Consider the following 1,195-nt stretch of genomic DNA (forward strand, 5'->3'; position numbering starts at 1 on the left):
ATACCCTAAGGCGCCACCAGCCTATCCTCAAATCTTCGACGGCTGTCAACATTGGCTTTTTGCCAGTTTCTTCTTTCTTTCTCTAGACCATTTCAAAGCAACTTGCAAGTGGTGCGCTCACTGTGCCCCTCGGCCTCTCTACTCACTGCCACTTGGCTCGTTCCGGTGATGCCAAGTCCAGCCTGGACTTTCCTGTGTGGAAGCCCTCCTTGGTCTTTCATTAGGGCGGCATATTATATAGCAGTCAGCTCTTTTACGTTCTCTTTTCCCTAAACTCTGAGCCAGCTCCGTCAGCGGGTTGCCTCATACCCATTTGGGAAGCAGGGAGGGACGTAAATCCTTGGAAAAATAGATAGACTCCATCAGCTTGTGTTTGCCATGGCGGGTGATGAATTAGGGGGATGAAATTTCCAGCGAGTGAGAGCTGTTAACACTGTAATGACTCCACCAAAAAGAGGTTTTTGAGTGTCTTTCCCTGGGGGTCTTTCAAAATAAAATGAACCTGCTTCAGATGATTTAGGGGCACAGATTAGATGACTCTTCAGAATTCCTTCCAGTGCCGAGTTTCCATTTGTCTCTCCCAGACTCTGCCCTCTGATTTTGGAAGGCCTAGTGAAGTTATATTGGGATGGACTGCCCCGCCCTCCCCACCTGTGTTTTCTGTTGCCCCGGTTTTATTGATGGAATGAGGTAACTTCTTGTAAATCCATCAAAACCATATCTGAAGCATGCTCTGGGGCACATATGAAATCTAGAAACCCGATGTCCTTTCATTTCTGTCCCCGAATAACAATTAGGCATCTATTCCCACACTTGGCCATGTCTTGGATTTGCCAATCTGATGATTTTCTTTGCCTGTGTTCATCTTACCAAGTTCTGAGTGAATGGGCACTTCTCCGAGCCACTGAAAGTCTCCTGAGAAATAGTTCAAAACATGGAATTCTTCACTTGAGAGGTTAACTGTGAGCCCAGATGTGTACTCCTGTGAAGCCTTTTAAATTTAAAAGCCAAAGAGGATTGATTCTCGCCATCTTGCTCAGCCCAGGGGCCTTGTATGGATTAACTGGGTAGCTGTTACTCCAACAATTCATTGCTCCGCAAACATTACTGAGCACCCACTATGTGCTGTGTCCAGTGCTAGGGAGACTTCCAAAGACACAGAGCATGGCTGCCTTCCAAAAACATAGCACATCCT

Source organism: Leptonychotes weddellii, chromosome 12 (assembly GCF_054177405.1).
Source record: "Leptonychotes weddellii isolate Sample4059 chromosome 12, ASM5417740v2, whole genome shotgun sequence".
NCBI lineage: Eukaryota > Metazoa > Chordata > Mammalia > Carnivora > Phocidae > Leptonychotes > Leptonychotes weddellii.